This window comes from Hemibagrus wyckioides, linkage group LG04 (genome assembly GCF_019097595.1).
Source record: "Hemibagrus wyckioides isolate EC202008001 linkage group LG04, SWU_Hwy_1.0, whole genome shotgun sequence".
NCBI lineage: Eukaryota > Metazoa > Chordata > Actinopteri > Siluriformes > Bagridae > Hemibagrus > Hemibagrus wyckioides.
The window spans coordinates 22,797,639-22,816,235 of NC_080713.1; positions in this window are offsets into that span (position 1 = coordinate 22,797,639).

An 18,597-nucleotide genomic window follows, 5' to 3' on the forward strand; every position below is an offset into this window, starting at 1 on the left:
CTTTTCTTTTTCACGTTAACTTTACCTTTAATTCTTAAAGGTTTGTACTTTAGGGCTCTTGTACTTTCCAGAGAATATATTGTGTAAACACTTCATCTGAAGAGTATTATAAGAAACACACTAGTTTTTAGAGATAAGGAATAATCTAATGGAAATAACATAATAAATAAAATACTAGACATGTACTTTTCCTGAAGAAAATGTGGGTGGTGCTTGCAGAGGCAAGGCTTTCGATCGGGAATACTGGGAATACCGTAATTCCGATCGCTTATAAAAATCATAACGCATTTTTCCCGAACAAGCTGCACGATTTGACAGCTCATTTGTCTGTCTACGACAAACTGTGGGGGACTAGTTAGCCGACAAAATTTTGTACGGAAGTAGAAGAAGAAGAAGAACTATAATAAGTATGAGGAATAGTAATAGTAATGCTTTGCATAGCAAGCACCACTAACTATAATAAGTATGAGGAATAATAATAGTGATGCTTTTCAAGCACCACTAATGAGTAAGATCAAGTAAAGAAACCTTTCGAGGAAAATGTACCAACATAATCATGATGTAAAATGTGTAACCAAGTACTTAAGTGATTGTTACTTTTGTTGATGGTTTGAAATCATGCCATGATCATTTCTGGATATTTGAGAACTCAACAGTGTTTAACTTGGATGCTCACTGGAGCAATTACTGTATTTTGTGTGCAAGAATGACTCTATTACTTTGGATTTAAATTACAGGGTTTTTTTTTCATTTGCAAAACAGAAGTCTCTATATATATATATAATTTTGTATATTGTAACTGACTAAGCTGCTGTAAGATAAGAATATCCCTCGTGGGATCAATAAAGTATCTATCTATCTATCTATCTATCTATCTATCTATCTATCTATCTATCTATCTATCTATCTATCTATCTATCTATCTATCTATCTATCTATCTATCTATCTATCTATCTATCTATCTATCTATCTATCTATCTATCTATCCAGATGGCTTGTTTTCAATCTTGGCTACAGAATAATCAAGCCTGGCAGTAAAGTAAGACAGTTTGATGGCAAAAGAATTGACAGAAAGAAAGAAAATCAAGATATAGATGTGTATATAAAGATATACAAAGATATATTAGCAACTTCCCAAATTTCGGATTCATTCTAGTTACAGTACACGTACTTTAGTACAGTCAATAAAGTGAAAAGGTGCTATTGTACAATGAAATACTGATTCATGTGTAAAATCATTTGAACTTAAAAGAACTCAAAAGGTTATCATTTCTGCAATGCTCTCTGCTGTTAGTGGTTTTTAGGTCAGTGTATTATGAGTGACTTCTTAATGAGAATTGCCTCAGTAATTGATGGTTGAATGAGTTTATTTTGAGGGTGTTTTGGTGGTTTGAGCACATTTTTTGGAGATGAGATTAACTATTCATATTGGTAACACAGACTGTATGAAGTCTTCTGAAAATGCGCTTATCCATTGAAAAAACTGTAATGGTTCAGGTCATATAATCAGAGAGGTGGGGATGCAAGTGCAGACTTTTGCAAAAGACTAAAAACCGAAACAACAAAACATACAGACTATGAGCAATGCTTTGGAAGGCAAAACAACTAACAACACAATCATGACCTAAAATAACCTGAGACATTTGATATCGATGCTCCTCATTATGCAATGGAACACAGGTGAGGGTGATTGGGACATGGAAACATGCAGAGACTCAAGAGTAATATATTTTCAGCACTGATATGGTATAAGCATGATACGAATGAAGAATGAAGGTGGTAGATGCTATTATTTATTCATTTCAGATCACAAGGTTGGTGTGACTCTGGAGCAGATCTCAGGAACACTAGATGTGAGGCAGAAATACACTCTGGATGGGGCACCAGTCCATCACAGGGCATCATGCAGACACATTTACACACTGATTCACACCTAGTGGGCAATATAGAGCACCTACTGTTACTAATGTTTTGGGAGGTGAAAGAACCTAGAGAGTGATATATGAAGAACATGCAAAAATCCAAACAGACAGTAACCTGAGCTCAAAATTGAACCATGAAGATGTGAGGTCCTGCATAAAGCCGAGAATAAACTAAGGATTCTTCCCCAGATTTAAATACACACTGTGGCATGGTGGAGCAGCAGGTTGCCTTGCTGCCTCACAGGTCTAAGTCCTTGAGTTCAGGCCTGACCTTGGAGCCTGTGTGAGTTCTCTGGTTTCTTCTCACCTCCCAAAAAACATGCCAGTAGGTGAATTGTCTAAGCAAAATTTTGCATGTGTGCATAAGCATGTGTATATGGTGCTTCCTATCCAACATATGTTCCTGTTCCTGCTCAGGATCTCGACCCACCTTGACCATGATCAGGATATATGAATAAACCTTAATTGATAAATCACACTATTAAAATACGGAAGTCTGTTCAGTGAGTAATGCTAAAGTTCTGGAAATGTGCAGAACTCCGGGTGGTCCTACTGGGCTTTTGGTTAAAGTCAGTTTTTAAATCTCACCAGTCTAACCAGTACAAAGAGCATAACAGCTGGACCACAGGCTTACGAAAAATTCCACAATTAGCTTGCTTGTGCTTTTTGAGATCATTTTATGTTGATTTTCTTAATGTAGTAATCATTCACACACACACACACACACACACACATTTTTGATTTACTTTCCTTGTAAGGACTTTCCATTGATATAATTATTCACCCTAACTTTGTGGCTAAAAGGAAACCATATGACTTTTTTAAATAAAATCTGTAGTTGACTTCATGGGGACCAGCTCCACAAGGTCAAAACTGTTAGATGTTGCTACCTTTGTAAGGACCCCCCTGCCACACACATGAAATATGCGTATGGCAGGAATATCATTTAAATTTTACAGCTTTGCCCCCCTCAGCTTCTCTGTCTTGTGCTTGTGCTCTCTGTAAACACATGGTTTCCCCATCATCATAACACGTATCCCATTAAAGGTTGGCATTTCTGTTCTGATATTTGTTGTTTATTTTAGGTGTGTCAAGATGTGCAGCGCCAGACATTCTCTCTTCAGTTTATGGTGTGTTTAGCTGTCTCCAAGGGAATCTGATTACTTCATAATTACTCTGTCATTTCCGATAGACAGAAACATCTGATATGAGGGAAAGTCATCATTCCGCCGGGAGAGTTTACAGTTCTCTAATGCTATCTTGATTTGTTTCACAGCACTTGCAACACATCTGAAGGAACCCCACCGTGTCTATGATCCAACCACAATCCGATTTCTATGATCCAACCACAATCCGATTTTTTTTTTTCTTATAATCTTTTCCAATGAGTAGCCGCTTAAATCGTGCAATGTCAGTTTAAATTTGCGGTAACGGAGCCATGGCAGTGACTTGGCTCTGTGAAATGGAAATGAGGTGAAAGCTTCAGCCGCTAGTTTTCCTGACCTTATTGAGCAACCGTATGTTGAGCACTGAAGCATAGCTGACGGCTGATGGTTCCCATTCTACACTGGCTTTTTTTTTTTTGTTCAAAGGCTTTAAGGCAGAGTTGATGATTTGGCTCTGTAAAACAATAGACAACTTGTAGCTGTTCACAAAAGAACCTATTCTTTTGAAAGGTTTCAACAAGCAAAACTATACTACAAAATCAGGAAATATATTGTATATATACATTTCTTCATAACTGACATGCTTAGACACTGGCATTCACCGTAGCATGAACTGTTTTGGTTAAATCCAGATGGTGGCAGACTTCTGTTGAGTGTAATGGTAAATAGATCAAAGTTAGCCTAGAAACAAGAGCAGGACATAGTGATTAAATTTGATAGCCACAAAGCCATAAAGAGTGAGAGGTCATTAGTGCTAATGAGTGTTTCAGACACACCATTCACCTCAGCCGTATTGGTTATGACATCATGCTCAGAGTGTGCAGAATATATGGTATGGAAAAGTGGGCCTTTAGTAAATATTGATGAAAAGCAAAACACACAGTCATGTCACAGCTTCGTGCTCCCAGACTCAATCAATTTGGGTTATCATCTCTTTCATTGCCAGGTGTGCTCATCATGTCTACTTGGGTTCAGGGTGCTAAACTAAACATAACGAAATTATTTATTACATAATCTGTTACATTACACTGTAGGACATTTCACGACAGTTAAGCTTAGAAATGAAAGGTCACCTACTGTCTTAAAAACATGTATGAACTCAACTTGAATATAATCACTGTTTCATTAAAGTTATCAATTAGCCAAGACAACTGATTACGTTTAATTGGTGAAAACTTATAAACTTGAGTTCAAAATCCAAAAATTGCCATGACCTCATATACCTTAATAAGGGCTATCAGGTTTAGCAGTATCGAGTGTACCAATATGAGTATTTTAATGGGTACATTTTTCAGGAAAACCATGCTTGAGGAAAGATCAAATACATCAACTAAATACCTGACACACAACATGAGATGATAATGAGATGATAGCTTAATGTATTCCTTCGACTCTGAGGCCTCCATTCACTAAAGTCTGACATGTGTACAAGCACATGACAACTTAATAACACTCAGATATTTACAGATTCTAAGATAGACTGCATTTTTCCCATTACCTAAAATAGCACAGATTGCCAGTTCTGAGCATTAGTCTTACTGAATATGCAATTTATTTTTTAAAGGCTAAAGTACTGGGATACATTTTATTATATTCACTGCATTTGACAATGTAATGTGATGTGTTTTAGTTGCTTATATTGTATATCTCCTGAAACACCAAGCTCAGTAGATCACTCTCATCAAATGTATAGTACCATTTCATTACTATATATATATATATATATATATATATATATATATATATATATATATATATATATATATATATATATACACCTATATATAGTATATATACACCTGAAACTCATTATTGTGCTCAGCAAACCACTCCTGAACCGTTTTTGATTTGTGTCACGTCGCATTATCCTGCCACTTTCGGTGGTGCACAGGGGCGCATGGGCACCCTGACTGGTCTGCTGTCAGCCTCATACTCGATAAACTGTGATGCTCTGTGTATTCTGACACCTTTCTATCAGAATCAGCAACTTTTTTAGCAATTTGAGCAACAGTAGCTCATCTGTTGGATCGTGTCACACGGGCCAGCCTTGGCTCCCCTCATGCATCAGTGAGCCTTGGCCGCCCATGACCCTGTCACCGGTTCACCACTGTTCCTTCCTTGGACCACTTTTGATCGATACTGAGCACTGCAGACCGGGAACACCCCACAAGAGCTGCAGGTTTGGAGATGCTCTGATCCAGTGGTCTAGCCATCACAAATCAAACACTCGCACAAATCCTTACGCTTGTCCATTTTTCCTGCTTCTAACACATCAACTTTGAGGACAAAATGTTCACTTGCTGCCAAATATATCCCACCCACTAACAGGTGCCATGATGAAGAGATAATCAGTTTCTTCAGTTCACCTGTCACTGCTCATAATGTTATGGCTGATCGGTGTATACAAATATATATATATATTGGACAGACTTGTGACAATGAAATGTGTACAGCCAGGTAAAATAAGTATACTTTGTTTTGACCAGCATGTTGTGTTTCAGCATATGCAATTTGCACAAAACACTGAGAATTGAAATAGCGCTGTGACCAGTTGTGTTAACATTGTGTGGCTTTGAGTAAAGATTTTATGCTATGTGGAATTTGTCAGCTGCACAATTTACCTGTTAAATTAACTCATGAGTAAGTGTATAAAAAAATATGTCTAAATTTCTCAAAATAATGACAAAGGTGGTTTCATATCACTTACTGAGAGCATTTAAACAGATCCACATTTAACTCACTAACATGGCGCACACTCATGATTACACACTTTTATTGTGTTTTGAATGTTTTTGCAGCATCTCATGGTCCTTTATTTCCATGAGTCAGTTCATCTCAGTTTAGTTTTATTCTGAAAGATACTCTGAGTGTCTTTGAGATCCGACTCACACACTATTATGGAAAAACACAAAAACCTCATTTACATACTGTTTCCTCCCCCAACATTCACATGACACCATTCACACACTTATTTTTTGTAAATTACCCCTAACACGCCCACGAAACATGCGTAATTTATCCCACTGCACACACAAATTAACACTTCATAATTAGGGTAAATCGGACTCTAAATGTAATGTCACAAACCAAATGTGATTAAGAATTTAAAGTCAAATCTATCTTTTTTCCAGGCTCAGACACACCTAAGAGACATATTAGTTCTGACATTTGTATTGATTTGTCATTCTTACAATCCCTCTAGCTATCAGACGAGTGGCTATACAGCACAGGTGGGAATCTCTGCTATTTAATAAGCCACCTAACATCCATCTGTAGGAGTGATGAGGCTCTAGTGTGATATAATGGCCAGATAACACAAATCACCAGAGCTGTGTTAAGTTCCTCTAAACCTCTCCACCATATGCAGCACTCTCTCATCTGTATCCATCATCATGCTAATGCTCATGTACACACAACACACACATTTTTGGCAATGCTAGGAGCTCTTCATCAAATAAATGCATGGACCAATATATTATACATGCATTTTTAGGTACTACAAATTATTTCACACTAGTTAATTAAAAAAAAAAAAAACCTTTCCACAAAGGCACTTTGGCTTAATAAATGATTCTACTTTAACACACTTTGAAACGATTTCAAAGCCCTACTTTCCCTCAGAGAGCAGTTTTGTGGGATCTGATGTCCAATATGCCCAATATAATAATACTGCATATATTAAGAAAACTGTTATAATAATTATATAACACTATTCTACATTTACATATTTTACCTGTATGTGCCTCTCTCTCTCTCTCTCTCTCTATCTATCTATAGTAACTTTTCAAAGCTCTTTCAAACCACTACCTGTTCAAATATCAGTTCAATTTATGAGCACTACACTTTAACCATCATGTGCCTCTCTCTCTCTGTCTCTCTCTCTCTCTCTCTCTCTCTCTCTCTCTCTAGATCTATCTATCTATCTATAGTAACTTTTCAAAGCTCTTTCAAACCACTACCTGTTCAAATATCAGTTCATTTTATGAGCACTACACTTTAACCATCATGTGCCTCTCTCTCTCTCTCTCTCTCTCTCTAGATCTATCTATCTATCTATAGTAACTTTTCAAAGCTCTTTCAAACCACTACCTGTTCAAATATCAGTTCAATTTATGAGCACTACACTTTAACCATCATGTGCCTCTCTCTCTCTCTCTCTCTCTCTCTCTCTCTAGATCTATCTATCTATCTATAGTAACTTTTCAAAGCTCTTTCAAACCACTACCTGTTCAAATATCAGTTCATTTTATGAGCACTACACTTTAACCATCATGTGCCTCTCTCTCTCTCTCTCTCTCTCTCTCTCTAGATCTATCTATCTATCTATAGTAACTTTTCAAAGCTCTTTCAAACCACTACCTGTTCAAATATCAGTTCATTTTATGAGCACTACACTTTAACCATCATGTGCCTCTCTCTCTCTGTCTCTCTCTCTCTCTCTCTCTCTCTCTCTAGATCTATCTATCTATCTATCTATAGTAACTTTTCAAAGCTCTTTCAAACCGCTACCTGTTCAAATATCAGTTCATTTTATGAGCACTACACTTTAACCATCATGTGCCTCTCTCTCTCTGTCTCTCTCTCTCTCTCTCTCTCTCTCTAGATCTATCTATCTATCTATAGTAACTTTTCAAAGCTCTTTCAAACCACTACCTGTTCAAATATCAGTTCATTTTATGAGCACTACACTTTAACCATCATAACACCAGAAACAAATCTGAATATAATGACTTTTATCAGACCCGTCTCATTCAGTGATTCAGTGAATCTTTAGATCTTCAGTAATCACTTTATCCTAATGGTCATGGTGGATCTGGAGTCCATCCCCAGTCAATTTAGATTAGCAAATAAACCTACTGCATGTGTTTTTTTGGAGGAACTGAGGGAAACCTACGCAAACCCAGGGAAAATATGAATCTTCACACAGACAGTAACCCAAACTCAGGATCAAACCTGGGACCCTTAAGCTGTGAATTTGTCATGTCACTTGTATTTTAACAAAAATACTAACGACTGGTTTTGTTACTAAATGTGCACTGCACCGATCAGCCATAACATTATGAGCAGTGAGAGGTGAAGTGAATAACACTGATTATCCCCTCATCATGGCACCTGTTAGTGGGTGGGATATATTAAGCAGAACATTTTGTCCTCAAAGTTGATGTGTTAGAAGCAGGAAAAAATGGACAAGCGTAAGGATTTGAGCGAGTTTGACAAGGACGAAATTGAAGATGGCTCGACGACTGGATCAGAGCATCTCCAAAACTGCAGCTCTTGTTGGGTGTTCCCGGTCTGCAGTGGTCAGTATCTATCAAAAGTGGTCCAAGGAAGGAACAGCGGTGAACCAGCAGTGATACAATCCAACAGACGAGCTACTGTTGCTCAAATTGCTGAAGAAGTTAACGCTGGTTCAGATAGAAAGGTGTCAGAATACACAGCGCATGATGGGTCAGGACTGTTTTGGCAGCAAAAGGGGGACCAACACAATATTAGTCAGGTGGTCATAATGTTACGCCTGATTGGTGAATTTGATATGTATTGATGACAGTGTTTTTCCCCTTTTAGTTCATTTTGTATTGCTCATTTTCCATTCTTTTACCAGACGAATTTGTTAAATATTTCAATTACAAGCACAATAAAGCATATAGAGTGATTGGCAGGGATATGAAAACACAAATAAAATTGTAGTGCTAAAAAAATTATGACCTAACAGAAAAAAAGCTTGATCATATGGTTTCCATCTCTTCTGAGTGTTAACAGTAAATGGCAGTAAATAATATACTAGTGTCAAAATTGGATTCGGTGCTCCAGTTCCCACAATGTGGTAAAGCCACAAAGAGTAACATTTGGCACCCTCTAAGCACTTAAAAGAAAGTCACCCCTGTATTCAATATGCTCACTATTCATTGGGAAAATCCCTTTTTTCCACAAAAGTCAAATGTGAGAAAGTATAGAAAAACATTTTAAAGGTTTTAAGAAGTTTTCGGTATTTAGGGGTGCTTTAGTTCTTACAGAGGTTTCTCCTTGGAGCATTCTCTGAAAGGTTAACCCTCTGTTTTTTTGGATCTACATGGAAACTTTAAAGGTTCCTTCATAGGTTCATCCAGGGTTCTAGATTAAAAGTTTAAAATCATGACCCAAATAATAACAATAATGAATAATTTATTAATAAGCTGTGAATAATTTCATGCTGATGAATAAACTACCCTCTTCAAATAATAAGGAAAGCCATTTAAAGTCATTAACTATCCTGTCCTTCAGTTATTCTATAACTCCTTTTGGTCATTGTAATGTTGAAAGGTAACCCACTTTCCCACTCCTTGCTCAAGGATGGAAGAAAAAAGACATGAAAAAATGTTCTGACTAAGCCACGCTTGTGCAGGATATGTGCTTGCATAAACAGAAACATCAGAAAGTCAAGTTGAAGTGATGAGCATTTTTTTCTGCCCATTAGCATTTATTTGTTTATCTTCCCAGTTCCAAGAACACCTTGCAGCTTGCAAACATGGCTGCCATGGGCGACGACAATTCCCATCACGCACCCTCATTCATGCCTTCACACCTGTTCCCAATCGCACCCACACCTATATAAACAGAGAATAGCTCTTTAGCCAGTTGTGAAGGAAGTAATGTTCTGTGTATTCTTCCCTGATTTGCATTTGTTGTTTATCTTGCTCTTCTGGTTTTGACTTTGTTTAGCTTCCTTGTGATACCTCATAGTTTGTGATACCACATTTCTGGTTCTGCCTAGGTTTTGTGGTTTGCTGGTTGCCTGTTTCTCCTTGCCTGATGTAAATAAACATCACCTGCAACTTTGTTGTCTCTTACAACTACATTTTGTGCCAGATGTTTCTTCATTGCTCAAGACTTCCAAAGATGAAATTAGGCACGCTGTACTTACGGTTTGTGTTATGATGCCACTGTTGGTACTTCTGTGATCCAGAACATTCACTGTGCTCATTGGGGCTTTGATTTAGTTCAACATGCCTCTTATGTTTCTTACTAAGCTAAGTGTTGTCTCATTCAAATCCAGCTTCTAATCTATTTTGGTTTTGAATGTGAATCCATTAACACTTGCAGAAGGTGCTGTTGAAATGTGTTGCTGAAAACGGTGTGCAAAAGACTAACTGTGTTAATGTGACAAAACAATACAAATGTGTTTCCATACCTCACTGCTGTGTGAAGATTTTTGAAGAAGTGAACTTTGGTAGTGATTAATGTTTGTTAGACATTGTAAAAATTTGATTTGAATGTTAAAAGCATACACACACACACACACACACACACACACGCAGCTAAGCAGCCGTAATGAGTCATTGTTGGCTCCGGTAAGTGCCAAGTAAGTAATTAAACAGAATAAAAGCAGGTTCCTAAAGCTAAAATGCTTTGGATGATTAACAGTTTAATCTGATAAATGGGCTTTACTAAGAACTTTTCTTTTATTGGATTCTGTATAAAACCTTAAAGATTCCCCAAAGGGGAGGAATACATTATAACAAGGTAAGGAGACTGAAACATGGCTGATTATGTCATAAAATACCTTATAACTTGGCACTGGCTTGTGCCAGAACAAAGCTATATTTTATATGTATTAAGAACTAAATTCAGTACAGTCTGGACAAAATGACCAAACAGTTTTACTTTCCCCGTCTACCCTTGATCCAGTTCAGGTTCATGGCACCATATTCTAAGCCTTATTCTAATTTTAACAGACAGATTGTGCACACTTATGCGCCACCCTCCTCCCACTTACTACTGACCTGTCACTTCATGAAGTCGTATCCCAGCATGGCTCAAGGTCTGCTAATGTGCAGGGCTATTTTCATTGCAATGATTTCAGTGAGGAAGTCAGAAAGACCCTATAGCCGTGGCTGAAGTTTTCATTTGTGTGGTCACACACATGCCATGATAGGAGTTTAAAAATATTCCACATGGAATCATCATGACAACTGGAATTTTCTGCCAAATGGCTCTGGACATGGTATGTGGTCTGAGGTCATTATGGTAAAACTACAAAGAGTAACATTTGGCACTGTCCAAACATTTAAATGGGCATAAAGTCACCCCTGTTTTCACAATGCTTGCTAGTCATTGGGAAAACCCCACTTTTGCCTCGTTTTTATGAAAGCCATTGTGAGAAAATATTGAAAATATTTTGCTGAAAATTCCGGTTCTAAGAAGCTGTGTGTAGTTAGGGGTACTTTTTGTTTCTAAAGAAGTCTCTCCTTGGAGCATTTTCTGAAAGGGCAATCCCCTGTTTTAGGGTTCTACATGGAAACTTTAAAGAATCTCTCACAGTGACAGAAAAAATTAAGATTAAATGTCATAAGTTGGATAAGTCTGGACAAAAGCAAGCCAATAAAAATCAGATGTGGTGTAACTGAGTTACATAAATGAACAACCAGCATTTAATACTTTTTGGAAGGATATCTCTGAACAAAAAAAAGTGCAATCCTGCATGTGTGTGTGTGATATTGTGTGTGTGTGTGTCCTTAGAGAAGTGTTCAAGCTCAATCTAATTTCATGCTGATGGATAAACTGTTTTGGTCAGCAGGGTTTAGGCTGGACTCTGGACTAGGATATTCAAGGCCATTTAAAGTCATTTACTGTCTTGTCCTTCAGCCACTGCATGGGTTGTTTTCATATTGAAAGGTAAAACACAGAGACTGGACTCAACCTCCTTGTTCAAGGATAAAGGAAAATGACTATGTTCTAGTTACCACCAAGCCATGTGTGTGCAGAATATGGGGTCGCATAAACAGAAACATTCCAAGTGAGCTTGGAGTGATAAACATATTTTATTTTTTTCTATCCATTAGCTTTTTTTGTGTGTATTTTGTATAATCCACTGCCATCAGCAGCAGTCCCACTGAGATTTTAATAAAACATTTTTGACACTGGCACAACTTGCATGTTATTATATCACCGAGTACCATCCTGCTGTTCAAAACAAGCCAGCTCTCATTCGGTGCTCATCCCTTTAATCACTTAAAGTTGGCACTGTTTTGGAAATTCAGCTCTGTTAATAACTCCATACTGCTGAAACGGCCAATTTTCAATCTGCTTTGTCAGCAGAACATTTACCATTGATGCTGATTGCACTCCTCTCAATAGCATTGATATACATTACCACAGCCAATGCTCCCCCCCTAAAAAAAATTCTCTTCTCTCCAGTTTCTCAGAATAAGACATGACTTATTCTTATGATGGCATTTCATAAAAACATCTAACAACTCAGGTCAGTCTGTAGGTCACTAACTTAGTCTTTTTGAGAGGGATGTTCTGGAAAGATGCGGTCAATTTCTTCACCTTCTTTGCCAGCTGCTTTCAGATGGACACTCGACAGGTCACCATTAGGGATCGCAGCATTCGCGTGCGTGTGAGTGTATACGTATGTGCATGTTGGACATTCTTTTAACCCCTCAGGGTCCAGGGAAAACTCCCTTTAGTCGAGAGTTGATATTTGTGTGGGCAGTGATGCATGAGTGAACACAAACACACCTGGATTCACTGTCAGACACACACACACACACATATCAACCACAGAGTCTTTCTAAGACAGCCAATGTATGTAAAATGCTTGCATTTACTGATTAGTATTATTTTGTTCTCTAGAGGTACCGGGTATTAAGGATAGATATGATGCACAAAGAAATGAGACAAAGAACAGGATACATACCTTAACAGAAAAAAATACAAAGCATAGCTTAGGGCTTCGGGAAGTATCACATTCACTCTAACAGTCTGCAAGTGGAAGAACATATTACGTCATGTTTAAATGTTAGAACTTGATTGTTAAATGCAGGAACACGGAGACTTAAATGTTAAAAGCAGTAACAAATGACATGATCCTTGACTCTCCCATTAAATTACTACCTTTCAGTAGGAAATAATGACCTTTTGATTTTGTCTGTGGTATGTCTCACTGTAATTAACCTATTTGTGCTGAGTAAAATGTTAAAAGGTGAATGACAGGTCAATAAAAAAAATAAAAAATCCCAATAAAAACTACTTTATTACTGTTGATTCTTTCAATACCAAGGAAATACCAGGCTGTTCATACTCATGGTGCTTACACCTTTGCATATTCATCAGCAGCACTCACAATCCCAAGCATGAAATGTTTTTAAGGACATGAAGATGACAGTCATTCAGAGCAACCCATCCATCCTGACACAACATGTGGTTTCATTCAGGTTATCAGCAGGCACTGTTAAAAGATAGCATGTGCTTCAAATATAGAGAGGGGGAGGCAAAATATGATTGATATCAGGCGTTTTAGATTAGATGTTTATCAGATACTTGGCACATGTGGTTTGAGGTACATAATAGATTTGATCTTTGAGGCATTATTAGACCCATACAGATCCACAGACTGCCATATATGACCTTGACAAGTAAGCTTTTTTTTTTAATAGAAAAGATGCTTAGAAGAAGAAAAAGAAGTATACTTATCACAACATGTTGCTCTACTAAATATCAGGTATGGCTGATATAAATAACAAGACTGAGTTCCACTGTGTATTAAAGATAACAAAACATTAAAGTTTCGGTTTCTTTTTAATCATTCACATCAGATTACCAAAGGCCTTAAGGTGGATTGTTTTGGACTTGTTTTGAAGCAACAGTGTTAGTAACAAGAATACAAATAAATTGTAATAAAAAGCAAAGATCAGGTTGAATAATCCAGATTGTAAATATATGCAGTCTGTCTGTGAGAGCCGTGCCAGCTAACATACTTTTTCCTTCCCAAAATTCCTTTGGAGATTAAAAACTAAAAGCAGATGTGGAAAGTTAAGAAATTAAGAAATTGTTCAAAAGCACATATTACAGATGTTTAAATTTTTTGGTATATTTGGTCGATTTTGAACAAATTATTTTTTGTTTAGCATCTTGTCTTTGCTATGAACTCACTATGACATGACGACCCACAAATCGTGAATGCAGATGTCGACCTGTCCTTATGTGCTATAGCTTGCACCACATCATCCGTTTTATCGAAGAAAAACGTATGAAATAATGCGACTTTTCTGGATCTATTATCTCGACCATCTTTTCTTAAGGTTTTGATATCGCTTCTCTGTTCTCTAAATCACGCCTCCGTGCCTAACTAAAGCAAGTTCAAAAGATCTGTATTATCCCTAATCTATCTCAGCTATCATATACCACTTATCATTCTTTGAGTCACTGTGGCCAAGAAATACAGAAATCTCAGTTACGGTAAGTCAATGTTTTTGCATAGCACTGTGATGGTTATCTCGGCAGCGATATGGACCACTTAGTACAAATTCAAATTCAGCATCTCATTGATTAAAAAGTGTTGAGGTTTAGACCTTGGATGCTCGAGAGTTTGACACCCGATCGACGGCGTGTGAATCGACACTACAGAGAGTCCTGTAGGGGCTAACAAGCTCTTCATTCAAATCGTCTAGACATATGAGAGCCGCCTCAGTCAAATGGGATTTAGGCGAAACCATTGCTCTTGCTAATCTCCCTCTCTTTACTGTGGTCCTACTGAGCAAGGCTTTGTTTCTACATCGGGTGGAAAGTTGCACTTCATTCTGAGTGAAGTGTAGTGTGGAGGCAGTGCACAGGAGGCCCTTAAATCGCTCTGCCTGGTCAAACTTGGCATGAAAATGGATGATCCTGCACATCCACTCCTCCCGAGTGTTCTCCTCATGAGCCTGATTTAACCCCGGTCAAATTGCACAGCTGTGGGTGGCATGTTTTAAAGCATTTGACATCCCATTAAATTGGGGTGTTGTGCAGCATGTGTGGTTTGGGTATTCCATAATAAAATCAGCGCTGATAATTAACTTCACCAGTGTTTAGAATGAACTGTGACAGAAAACATGAGTCTTACAAGTGATCATCATGTTCAGTTAGTTGACTTTACTGTAGATGCCTGATTATTGATGATCGTTCTCATTACTGGACCGGTTGTTTCCCCCCCTCGGGCGTAAACATGGTCACCTCATACGCTGGACCTTAACAAAGCAAACAAACACCTAACATCTGTACAACTCAATAAACACTGCCTATGTGGGTATGTGCACACTATGACCACAGCCATATGACAGACAGCTGAGTAAACTGGAGGTGTGCATCGTACTGAGCAGACGGAAAGCTGAGAAGCAGTCCGTCAGAGAATGAACAGTGCTTTTGTTGAGAGTGAAAGGATGTAGACATCACAGAGGAGCCCCCCATCGCTACAGCCATCTCCACTCCCCAAGACCTCATCATGAATTGTGTGTTTCTCTCAGCCAGCTTCCTCCTCCTAATGCTGTGGTCTGGGCCTCTCAGCCTACCAAGGATGTTTTCATAGCATTAACATGAAAGAAAATATTTTCTCTGCTATACAGGAGCATGAAAGAGCCAGCACCAGACAAAGCAAGATTTAAACAAATCAAAGATATTAACACTGAATCAAACCCAAAAATCTTTTGCAATCAGACAGGCATACAGATGTTCACGCTAGCAGTGGTTGTTTTTCGTGGATGAAGCATGGGACTGTCTGGCCTGAAATAGTCTAGAGGAAGTTGAAGGAGAGAAAGAAAAAGAGAGTCTGAGATGATTGATAGGTGATGAAAGATTGAAGGTTGAGAGGGCTGAGACCTGGAGTTGGTGCATATTACAGCTCAATATCAGATGGAGGAAAAATATATTTATATACATCATGAACAAATTGTCAGATATTGTAGGTAACCCCAAGGTTAATTGAAAATAAATATATCCTCAGATGTTCTGTATGTACAAATACTTGTAATCTGATCATAGTCAATAAATCCCTGACAGACATATCCCACCCACACCGAATGACTGACAAGTTACAGCCAAACTTTGAAAAGGTTTGCCTCTTTCTATATAATTATTTACTTTTGGAAGTGCTCAGATTACATCTTTGAGTCACTGTACTTTTTTTCCCCAAACCATTTGTAGTTACGTAAATTACCACATGGATGAATAAATGAAACAAATAATAATAAACTACATGAAACACAATTTTTAACACATGAAAACATTCTCTCTGCGTGTGTATCCTTAAGTCTTTTTATGGTAAAAAAAAAAAAAAAAAATAGATCATGCAAAATGTCAATTTTATCAGAGAAGCCTTTTTGTTAACAACAGTTATCGAAATGTTAAAATACATGTATGTTAAGTGGGATGTTCCAATGCATTTTTAGATTCATATTTAAAACAATAGTGTCATTTCATTTCATTTATAAATGCAAAATACATGTGCTATGTATTATGTATCTAGTATATAACTATGTGAATGAAAACTAGATCTTATAATAGTAACTTATTTAGTAAATAATGTCTTCCAGACAAATTGATTTAGTTCAAAGGAACTTTATATCAGATAATCTGGGACTATGAAGGAGCTTTTTGTATATTGAAAAAAATACATGTATGCAAAGCTTTATAGTGCTGGGGCCTTTTTTTTTTTTGTTCAGGCAAAGCAACTGAAAAGCTTTAAATTTTTATACAAAAAGCAAACTAAACATAAGCAAACTGCACTCCAGTGCCATCATCAGGCACATCTAGGCTACTTACATGAATGCGTAGCAGAGGGATTGTTAAATCCTCTAAATTGTCTCAGCTGTCCATGTTACTTTAGCATTGTATTAGAAGAAGAAGGAATCCTAACCAAAACAGGCAAGTGTTTGGGACAGCTAATCTTAAGGAATGACTAGCATGCTGATATTCCCATTCTTATTCTTATGTTCTTAATCAGGACACTATACCAGATGAACAGAATTACAGAATCTCACTGAACTCCACTTCAAAGCATGATGGTTTAAAATGTATTCTTGAAATTACTCACAACTCAAACTAAAATCCTCATATGTCAAAAACAAATACTTTGTCCATTCTGCACCTTCTCGACATTATCGAGGCTGGATAACCCGAAACAGAATTATGCTTATGTTTTCCTTAGCTCATGCACACCTTTTCATCTCATCTCTGTCTCACTCGCTGTGTGTCGATCTTCCAGCTGGAGACTTTAGGATGCCTGTGTGTAGGATCACTGTTATTAGGGGAGAGTGGTAATGAAGGGTTAGGGGAGCAGACATCCTGCAGATGGGGATTATGTTGCATTTGGCCTATTCAAATAGTTTGAATACAGACATAACAACCATCAAGGCGATGTGGTTTGAAAAGATATATAGTATATATGTATACGTGCATGCTGGAGAGAATTGTATGACTTGATTCATAAATTATGCTGATCCTGTTCAGTTTTAAGCCAAATGGATCTAATATCAGATTCGGGCCTGAGAACAGAAAAAAATAAATCAGTTGGTTTGCCTTAAGCGGAACCAAAAGTTTTGTTTAAATTCTAACCTTTTGTTCATAGAATAGTGTTCCTACACTGGTTCCAACAAATACTGTCTAATTCAATTGGTTTTAAATAAGGTTTTTCAAGGATAATTGAATAAAATAGTAGCCATATCAAGTTAGACCTGAATTTTTTATTTCTAATCATTTAGTGGTAATAATTTAGAGTATATGGTACAGTATAGTATAAGGTAGCTTAGTGGTTAAGGAATTGGACTTTTAAACAGAAGGTTGAGAGCTTGTATCCCAGCTCCACCAAGTTGCCACTGCTGGGCTCTTGAGAAAGGCCCTTAACCTTCCATTGCTTAGTTTATATATAAATTAAATTAGCTCTTGATACATGCGCCTGCCATAAGCTGTAAATGTATAAAGCCAAAGCTTTGTGGTCACGTTACCATCACACCCATATGTACTTTAGTCACTCGATGAAGCCTTGCACTAGATATTGGAGCGTAGATTTGGGGATTTGTGTCCGTTCAGTAACAAAAGCAGTAGTGAGATGTTGTATTAGGAGGTCTGGGGTGCAGTCAGCATTCAAATTCATCCCAAAGGTGTTTAGTGAGATTGAGGTCAGGACTCCTTGTTCTTCCGTGTCAACCTTGGCAAACCATGTCTTCATGAAGATCGCTTTGTGCGCGGGAGCATAAATTAAGCATCCTGTTATGGAAGAGTTAATCATTCTGTTTTTCACTTACAAAATACTCTTTGTTTCTTTGTTTGCTTTCATTTTCATTTGTGAAACGAGTTTTTTGAGCCCTGTTCAGATTCTCTCAATGTCTTATAGCTACACACTTATAAGTAACAACAACAACATTTCAAGCCACAACAAGGCCATCAACCCTCACTGCTCCAGTTGTGCAGCATCATGGCTGAACCTCTTCTTCTTCTTCTTCTTCTTCTTCTTCTTCTTCTTCTTCTAGCTCTTACACAACAACATTGTTAAACTCTCAATTCTGATTGGTTAGAAGGAAATGTTTCAGTAAGTCTTACAACAGTGCCACTTGTTCCAAAGTGTTTTCATTTATACAGTAACAACTTACACAATGAGAATCATCTCATTTAACAAGCACATGTTTGTTGACTGTCAAGCTGTAATTGTAATGCATCGACACAGGACACTGGTTCCTTGATAACATGACAAGCTGTATTTTAGTATCAATTTCAA